Source organism: Triturus cristatus, chromosome 7 (genome assembly GCF_964204655.1).
Source record: "Triturus cristatus chromosome 7, aTriCri1.1, whole genome shotgun sequence".
Taxonomy (NCBI): Eukaryota; Metazoa; Chordata; class Amphibia; order Caudata; family Salamandridae; genus Triturus; species Triturus cristatus.
The window spans coordinates 905,541,002-905,551,097 of NC_140590.1; positions in this window are offsets into that span (position 1 = coordinate 905,541,002).

A 10,096-nucleotide genomic window follows, 5' to 3' on the forward strand; every position below is an offset into this window, starting at 1 on the left:
AATTGGAACACTTAGACTACATTTTCAAGGGCTTTAACTCCCAGATTGCTCACAAATGTTTCACCATTATGTAAAAGGTGTCTGCTACATGGTACACACAATGAAAGGTATACATACAACGTTTACAAGGATGAAAGTCCATTGAGAGTGTGCAGTCCTACACCCAGGAAGCAATGGTGAGCTGTATTGGAAGCTGCTATGACATAGGGGCTCTCCATTAAATGTTGGAAGTAAGTGGAAAGAGAGAGCCCAGGCAAAGGTAAAGCATTGGGGGTGTGAAGCAGAGAGGGAGGGTAGTACAGTTAAACGCAGATTAGTATTCCAAAATAGGTTTATTCTTACAGCTTAAAGCCCAGCAAAGGGGACAGCATAACCATGGACTGCTTCGGTTAAATCCTATACAAGGAATCCCCCCCATAATACTCTTATCACTAAACTCTAAGGGGCAGATTTATGTTGCACTTGCGCCACTTTGGCGCCGCTGTTGCGTCACTTTTGTGACGCAACAGCGGCGCAAATCCTGCGCCATGGTGCGGGGTATTTACAACGTGACGCATCTGGGAGATGCGTCACGTTGTAAAGCCCTGCGCCACATGTAGGCGTTCCAGGGCAGGTGGGGGCGTTCCGGCGCAGGAACGCCTCCTAAAAGTGGCTGAGTGAAATCTACAAGATTTCACTCAGTCACTTTTAGGCCCATGCTGCGTCAAAACCCTGCGCCTGCTTGAAGCAGGCGTAAGGATTGACGCAGCATTTTAAAGATAGGGCCCCCCAGATCATTGCTGGAGCTGCGTCGCGCTTGCGACGCAACTCCAGCAATGCGCCACTTTTCGGCACAGATGCGTCACGCATCTGTGCCGTTTTTGCCCCATGGTGCGCCGCATTATAAATGCGGCGCATCCATGGTGGCGCAGCTGTGGCGCATAATAACTGGCGCATCCCTGCTGATATGCAGGGATGCGCCAGTCGTCATAAATCTGCCCCTAAGTTCTAGTTCAATTAACACTATGGGGGAATAATGGGATTCAAATTTTGTTCAAGGTATAACATTCAAATGCAACACATATTTTCCCTTGCAATAAATGAAACAAAATAAAACTATAACAATGTTTAAAAACATAGGCTTAAAAAATGTTGACACAATCAACAACAAACGTAGTCCTGAAACCTAAGGGGTTGTTTGATAACTCGCCCAGGTCTTCTTCCCTTTACTTCTATATGTTCATGTGAATCTGCTTTATATATTAAGAACCTCTCTAAGTTTTGCATCATGTTCACTTTTGGACTCCCCCATTACTAGGATATCATCCTGAAAGAATATTACCTTTTTTACTACCCTGAACAATTCAAACATTAATTGTTGGAACATGGCGGCAGTGGACGCAAGTCCAAATGGTACCCTAAAGAATTGAAAACACCCAAAAGACGCGATGAATGCTGCCAATCTACGACTGTCTGAATCTGGTGATATGCAGATGTAAGGTCGATATTGGTAATCCATTAGAGTATAAAACTGTAACCAGAAGGAGTTTCTATTAGAAGTATTTGGCATTAAGGAGGAGGAGGGTAATGGTAAGGGTAGGGGAAGGGGAAGGGGATAGAGAACATTTCTTGGTAGGATGTTAGGGGCATGTAGAGTGTATGGCTAAACCAAATGATAATGTATTCTGGGCTCTGCTAACGACCCAATAAAGTGGCCTTTTTCTAAATACCAGGGGGCATATTTACAATAACTGGCGCATCCCTGCATATCAGCAGGGATGCGCCAGTTATTGTGCGCCACAGCTCCGCCACCATGGATGCGCCGCATTTACAATGCGGCGCACTATGGGGCAAAAATGGCACAGATGCGTGACGCATCTGTGCCGCAAAAGTGGCGCATTGCTGGATTTGTGTCGCAAGCGCGACACAGCTCCAGCAATGGTCTGGGGGGCACTATCTTGCTAATGCTGCGTCAATCCTTACGCCTGCTTCAGGCAGGCGCAGGGTTTTGACGCAGCATGGACCTAACAGTGACTGAGTGAAATCTTGCAGATTTCACTCAGCCACTTTTAGGAGGCGTTCCTGCGCCGGAACGCCCCCCCTGCGCAGGAACGCCTACATGTGGCGTGGGGCTTTACAATGTGACGCATCTCCTAGATGCGTCACGTTGTAAGAACCGCGCACCATGGCGCAGCATTTGCGCTGCCGCTGCGTCACAAAAGTGACGCAATGGCGGCGTAAATGAGGCGCAAGGGGCTTGTAAATCTGCCCCCAGGAGAGTAAGAAGCTGTTCCTTCCCATCTGTCTAAGGACAGATATCCACTGTCATGAAAATTGACACAGACCGTTGCACGACAGGGTTGCCAACAGTCATTATCTTTTGGAAATCTTAGACAAGTAATATTTGTACAAAAGTGCTTGCTCGCTTTCAGTGGAATCCAGTGGAAATTGCTTTGGTTTCAGGGTTTCATTAAGATTTGATTCAGATTCTGGATTCGTATTTGCGATTATTTTTGCCCCAAGGACCTATGAAAAGGAGAGCATCAAATATTGTGCAGCTCCTGGTTTGGCGGAAGTCACGTTTCTGTATAGGTGGCGGCCTGATAGTTATTAAATACACACACTTAACTTCAGCATCGACCTCAGCCAAAATGAGTGAAAGGAAGATGGATAGTGAGCCAACAAGGGCGCTGCTTATTGTACACACTGGTTGCTGGTTTCCATTGGTTGGTCCTTTATAGTCGAGGTCTTATGTAAACTTTCTGACTCAAATTGTCCAGCGTGGGACTGGCAACTGTTGGCAATGAAGGGGGAAACAAATTCCTCCGTCCTTAATGAAGAAGAGTTTTGAAAATGAGTAGTCTTGAGTGCTGAAAGGAACATTTAACATGACACCTTCTCCAAGCCATAATGAAGAAGAGGTAGTCCAAAGGCATCTGGGAAGTTGCATAACTCAAAGTGCATCATTCAATAGGAATGGCTCGAATCTAGCCTACAACTGGTTTGAGAATGGTTGGACTTGGACCTTTTTGCAGGGTTATCGCTAAACTTTTTCCTTCTTCCTCCTATTTTTTCCTGACTTGTGTTAGAATAAAAAATGCCTTAGCTGTGTCCTTTATATATTGTTCTGCATAAGTTAGCATTTGCAGCACCATTTTATGTGTGGCATCCATTTTGATCCATGAGTAAGACCTCCGACCCTCAGTCTAGGTCCACTCTCTCCCCGCAGCTCCGATGTGCCGTCTCTTGCCTCCAGACCCTGACCTCCTCATTGGGAGGTTCGAGGCTGCTGCCTGCTCCTGCGCCTGCTGCCCACTCCAACTGGGACAAGACTGCCTGCAACCACCGTAACCTTTCTCAGCCATTTTTTTTTCTTCTTAATTTTTCCCTGTTGTGCCACTGTTATTGTGCCCATCTGTGTCTTGCTCTAATTCCACCACTATTTTTATTTTCTCGTGCCTGCCTGTTCCTTTCGCCTTTCACCGCTACTGCCCCTGTGGCCTCTCCCCCAGAATTCCCCCGCTCCCATCTACCAGCCTCTCCTCTCTCCCACCTCCCATACTTAATGGCAGCCGCTGCGTGGTTGTGCAGCGGGCACCCACAGCGGGCGCACCAAAGGCAAGCCCGTCTGCGTCTGTCTGTGACCCGACCGTGGCCAGCGCGAGGAACCATGGACCTCCCACTACCTATCGCTACGACACAACCACCCTCCTCGCACTTAACCCTAGAAGACTTAGAGAATGCCAACAGGCCTACCCGAACACGACCCCTGGCCAGTTCTCCTGCCTCCACTGCCGCCAGACCCTCACCACCAACCCGGCCTCCAACACCGCCGATGCCAGCACTGGTGATATAGTTATAGAATACCAGAATAAAGGCAGGACAATTGCCAATAAGCTGGGAAGTCAGGATTCAGCTTGCCTGACCTTGAAATGGCGGCCGCTGCTGACGACCAGAGCAAAAGAAACTGAGCATTAAGGAGGAATATTCTTTGGGGACAATCAGAAATCAGACAATTGTACCTTTTATCTGTACCTTTTGACCTGATGCGTTGTTTCATCGCTGCCTGGACGACCTGGGCATTTCTAGAGCTCGGAGAGGCTCCATAATGAAAAACTAATCCACAAAATGGAAGGTCCAAAAGGAAAGGGGAAGGGAAAGAGGACTAGGAAGTAGAAACAGACAAGGGCACCCTGCCCTCAGATGTGCTTGGTAGCTAATACAGCGGCCATATTGGACTGTCTAATTTTTAACATCATTGAAGGGAAAAGAGGATTGGCAGGGAAAATTAATATTTTGAACAATAATCTTGCTATTTGATCTAAACCAAAATCAAAAGAATAAACCAAACCTTCCTAGTCAAGCTGACCAGATATATAGCCGGAATAGATAATAACAGCTAAGGGAGAATTAACACTAAAGCACCTCACACCAACATGCAAACATGGCCGTTAACAAGCTAGAAATAGTGGGCATAAACGCACACGCAATAAAGTATCCTAACATCCTATCAAAGAATGCAGCCAAAAAATTCAAACACAAACTATTAAGAACTAACCCGGACACGCTGATATCTGACCCCTCCGTTAATCTAGTCAATGGCACTATTGTAAATGACCTGATCTTCTTTACCAGAAAAACAGTTAAATGGCGGATTGCCATCACAGAGATGCTTAACATAAACTCAACGAGGAATATACCACACGGCACAAGACTTATGATCACACCGTCAACAAGACTTAGAGCGAACCTATGCATAACAATTTACAAGAACGGAATTGTGCTCATACAAGCAGCCAACAACGAATTAGAAAAATTCGACAACATGTTCCTAACCTTAAAAGAACATGTAGAGACATCAAACTCGCAACAACACCAAACTCCACAAATAGCCAACTTAGGCAACACCAACACTTCCACCACAGACATCACAATACCCAGAGACCTTCAGGAACCCCAACACAAAATACAACAAAAAGACACTATTGTGACAGGAGGCTCAATGGAAGGAAAGGATAAAGAAACAACAGAAATATCCACACGCTATACCGAATCTGATCCGTCGACGCTACGGAGAGAAGAACTAACATCTCCCTCACATGCTGGGACACCGTCTACGAGTAGGCCAATCCTCGGGAATCTGGAATCAAACGACAGGGTAGATATCACCCCGTCCATATCCCTCTCTACTACAACACAAATGACACCGAGGTCTACGCGGAAATTATACCCCACGAACATGGTATTAAGATCACAATACACAGAGTACACATCTCACACTGCTTGTAGAGGAAGTACAGTCAACCGAACTAAAGACAAAAAGAACAGGAAGTCGGAAACATTAACGGATCGAAAACGATGGGACGCAAACCACGAATCCCGAAATAATAAACGGCTGAGCACGCCCAATATTTCACCCCAGATACAGAGGGAAACTGAAGACCTTCAAATACAAATAAGCAATATGTCACAAAACATTTTAAGCACACTGCAAGTGATGGAAAAGATACTTGAAATTACTGTTAGCACGCACTACAAAGTTGAACTCATCCAAAAATCAGTACATAAATTACATGAAAAGAGCAGCAAGACGGCCATGCCTTTATCAAATAGGCATAATAGACCTGAAAGATATCTGAAACATTATCTTTACTCCAAACATATGAAGCCACAGACCACAGCAGAGGGGGGAAAATTAAGACAGTCTGTAGTGTTCTAGGTTAAAAGAGGGAGGTGATGTAACATTCTAGAGTGGGTATATGTCACCTGGCTATGTCATGCTGGGTGATTGTATTCTAGTATGGAATGTACTTGTGAGAATGTTACTCCTTGAACACTGTGTCAGTTGCTCTTGGGAGTTGAAGGATGGGGTCTCTTGGATACCTTCTACAATAAAGAACCTGCAATCTTTTCTTCATTGGTCTTACCTTGTTTCTGGATGTCCAATTCCTCATTTTGGCGACGAGGGTGGGATCAACAAGAGACCCCAACTCACTACCGCTGTGTTTCCAGTACCCAGACGATCTTTTCAAAGAGTCTGATCCTGTTCAAGCTTGGATCGCTTCTCATCACCGCTGCGTGTGTTACAGCCATTCAACGCTTTTCTTCTGTTGGCGCCTGGCTTTCCCGACGACCGAAGGCACGAGTAAAGTTTTATTTTTTTTTATTTTTTTTCGTTTCTTCTGAAGCCTTCGCACTGTTGCCTAGCAACCAACGAGCTGCTCACGTTCCTCTACGCTCTCCTGCAACGTCATTTTCAAGCGAGTGCGCAGTCTCAACGGCCTTCGCGCTGTTGCCTAGCAACCAACGAGCTACTCACGTTCCTCTACGCTCTGCTGCAACGTCATTTTCAAGCGAGTGCGCAGTCTCCACGGCCTCCTACATGGTTGCCTGGCAACCCATTTCGCCTTAAGTCCAGCGTGGTGTCTTCGCTTCCTCCGGTTTCCTGACAACCGAGTGAGCATTCTCCACAACTTCTTGCAGTGTGCTCACCTTCCTATGATGCCAGGAATAATCTCAAGGTACTGTTGAGCGTTTTATTTGCTTTGGTAACGCTGATCTGCACAGCTTTACAGTCTTTCACTGCAGATCTGTTTCGTGATAGTTATCAGCAACGCTGATCTGCACAGCATGGTTGTCTTTCTCAACGCTGATCTGCTCAGCTGATTGTTTTTTTTTACTTCTTCATTTGCAGATCATTTTCTGTTGTATGTGTGTTGGGTCTTTTCCTAATTAGTGGCTCAGGTCACGAGGTGTTATTTACAATTACCTTATTGTACATGGATGGAGACATTCACGATTGCTTGTGGTGTATGAAAGAGAGGTAGTGTTGTGTGACTACCCATTTTATATTTTATTTTGGTTATTTGCTTTTCATTTCTTCTTGCGACCATGCAAAACGTCACTGCTCCTCCTTTCTTTCTATCTTCTCCTGGTGATCCGACCATACCATGGATAAAATGGAAAAAGGTTTTTGCCAATTATGCCAGGGTTTGTGGTACATCTCTGAGTGCAGAGAGAAAGTCAGCTCTTTTCTTACATTGCCTAGGCTCAGAGGGCCAAGAAGTCTTTGAACACCTTCCAGACCTACCTGATGGGGACTCCCTCAATGAGTATGAAATTTGTATTAAGAAAATGGACTTACATTATCTACCAAAAATGAGCATGGTTTTAGAAAGATATCATTTTGGCAAGCGAGTTCAAAGGCATGATGAAACTGTGGAGCAGTATGTTACATCATTGCGCAAGTTGGCTTCCACTTGCTCGTTCGCTGGTAGTTTGGAGGAAAGACTTAGAGATCAACTTATGTTGGGTTCTTCGATTGAGAAGGCGAAAGATGCTCTTTGGCAGAAAGATAATCCACCTTTGGAAGAAGTTATCACCACATTGAAAATGCACGAACATTCTAAAGCATGTTCGGAAGCCATAAAAAAGGGTTCGGACACTGACAAAAATGCTAACACTGATGTCAAAGAGATCAAAACAAAGTCTTCTGACAATTCCGACAAATTGGTCAAGTCATCTTTACAATCTGGTTCAGGTTCCTCTAAAGTCATACCTCAAAACTGGAATCCTAAATTTTCAGTGAAGTGCTTTCGGTGTGGAAATGCAGGACATGTAGCTAATTTCAAAGACTGTCCTGGATGGAAAGCAACATGTTCCATTTGTAAAAGAAAGGGTCATTTTTCTAAGTGCTGTAGGTCTAGCAAAAATACAAAAAATGTGAGAGAGGTAGACATCTATGAGCAAGATGAGGGTGATCTGATCGTATCTCAAGTATGCGATCAGGCAACAGATGGACCTATAGAGAAGGTGTTGATTAATGACAATCTTGTAGATATGTTGTTCGATTCTGGGGCCAAGATCACTTTGGTGCCAAAAACTTTCTATGAAAAATATCTAACCACCAAAGTGAAACTGTTTAAACCAGATATTATCCCTAGAGGTTATGGTGGTCAAGTTATAAATCTTTTGGGATATTTTTTGGGAACAATAGATTTTAAAGGGAGGATCACAGCAGGGAAGATTTATGTCTCAATGAAAGGGGACTCTTTAATCAGTTGGTTACACCAACGTGATCTTGGGGTTTATTTAGATCCCAATGAATCTCCTTCGGTGTGTTTGAGGGATCTATCCACTGTTGCTTCCATTTCTGATAACAGTGTATGGATAAGTAAGTTTCCTAAAGTCTTTGAAAAGAAACTAGGGTGCCTTGCAAAGTATGTACATCTCATTAAACTAAAAAAGGATTCTAATCCTGTGGTGGCTAAAGTCAGGAATGTTCCTTTATTAGTAAGAGGCAAAATGAAGGACGAGCTAAAAAAATTGCTGGATAGTGGGGTCATTGAAGAAATTGAAGCTACGGAGTGGGTTTCTCCGGTGGTTATGGCCCAGAAGGCCAACGGAGAGGCCAGGCTATGTATTGATTTGAGAGAACTAAATAAAGCTGTGGTTGTAGATCATTATCCTCTTCCAAACATTACGGAAATGTTATCCTCGTTAGGTGGGGCCACACACTTTTCTACACTAGACCTATCTTCGGCCTACCATCAGGTCAGACTCCATCCCTCGTGCCAAGATTTGACGGCCTTCATCACGCCGTTTGGCACTTTCAAATTTCTTAGAATGCCCTTTGGTTTAATATCGGCTGCATCAGTGTTTCAAAGGGTGATGGAGAATACTTTACGGGATGTTGCTGGAGTCAAAATCTATCAGGATGATATCCTTGTTTATGGGTCAAGTTTGGGAGAACATAATGAAAGGGTAAATCAAGTTCTCTCTAGGTTGGAAGATTCTGGTCTCACCCTCAGGTTGGATAAGTGCAAATTTGATGTAAAACAGATTGAGTATCTGGGGCATGTAATTTCTGGGTCAGGGATCAAGCCAAAACCCTCTCTGGTAGAGGCCATTTGTAAGTTGAATTATCCTACAAGTAGAGATGAACTCACAAAATTCTTAGGGATGGCAGAGTTTTATAACAAATTTGTCCCTGGTTTTGCTCAAAATACTGAAAAGATCAGGGCGTTACTAAAGAAAGGTTGTGAATTCATATGGGATGAATCTTGTAGTGCTGAGTTTGACTTGATTAAGGGTTGTCTGAATAGAGCTCCTAATCTTTCCAGTTTTGATCCTACTAAAGATTCCTATGTTATGACTGATGCTAGCTCCAAAGGACTGGGTGCGGTGTTGCTACAGCCTGGTGAAGTAGGGGACAATACCATTTTGTTTATATCTAGGCCTCTTAGAGGGGCAGAGTGTAACTACTCGGTGGTTGAGAAAGAGGCCCTAGCTGTGTATTGGGCGGTTCGTAAACTGAGGAAATTTTTGTGGGGTAAAGAGTTTGTTGTAGTCTCTGACCACAAACCATTGAAGGAGGTTTTCGGTAATAAAGGTATTGACCGTGTGTCACATAGGATAAGGAGATGGGTTGTAGCGTTGCAAGACTTTGAATTTGATGTTCATTATTTGCCAGGGGCTAACAATATTCTCGCAGATTGTTTGTCAAGGCTTGGTGGCTCCACAGTTTCTGATGAAGGTGATGATGAGGAAGATTATTTTCTTGGTGAATATTCTGGAGAAGAATGGAGTGTGTGTTTAGTCACCCAGGGGGTGGTTAGTGAGGAAGAATGGAGTGCTGAAATGAGGGTTGATGCTGTTCTTCAACGTGTTGTAAGTTTTGTCCGTGATGGGTGGTGTGAGAAACGTTTGTGTGATGAGGAGATTAAGGGTTTTTGGAATGTTAGAGAAGAGTTGTCTTTTTCAAATGGGCTTCTCTTTAGAGGTAGTAGACTGGTTGTTCCTGGTGCAGTGCGCCAAAAGTTAGTTGAGAATGCACACTCCAGTCATATGGGCATTGCGAAGACGAAGGAAAGATTGAGGGAAGTTTATTGGTGGCCTGCAATGGACACTATGGTTGAAAGATTGGTGCGCTCGTGCCCTCAGTGTGCGGTGAGTGACAAAGTTCTTAAATGTAGGACTCAACCCATGGTTATCAGGAAGCAAGCAAATGGTCCTTGGACAGATATAGCCGTTGATATTCTTGGGCCGGTTAAGGTGAAGTCTCGTGATCAGTATGTTTTGGTCTGTGTGGACATGTTCTCGAGGTGGCCAGTCATTA